This window comes from Brassica oleracea, chromosome C1 (assembly GCF_000695525.1).
Source record: "Brassica oleracea var. oleracea cultivar TO1000 chromosome C1, BOL, whole genome shotgun sequence".
Taxonomy (NCBI): domain Eukaryota; kingdom Viridiplantae; phylum Streptophyta; class Magnoliopsida; order Brassicales; family Brassicaceae; genus Brassica; species Brassica oleracea.
Window position 1 is genome coordinate 15019889 of NC_027748.1, and position 358 is coordinate 15020246.

Genomic DNA, 358 nt, shown 5'->3' on the forward strand with positions numbered 1-358 from the left:
TCATGCTGTTTGCCGTATAAGGAGATTTCTGTGAGGCAGCAAGTTTCCTTGTTAGATCACTCTTTGCACGGCAAAGTGCCAAAGCAGCAGCCCTCTTTTCTAGATATCTAGCATCCTCCTTCTGTAAATCTGAAACAGTGGATTGATTTTTGTCCAATAGAACAAGGCTCGGTTCTGGAGCTTTATCTTCCGAGGAACTAGCATCTGCGGGCGCAGCTGCGGGCACATCTACGGGCACATCTGCGGGCACATCTGGACCTTTATCCTCCGCCAAGCTCTTCCTTCCCGCGTTCGTCCCATTGACAACTCTCCAATATACAAGATGGGTTTATACAATAATAACCAAAGATCCATTTCA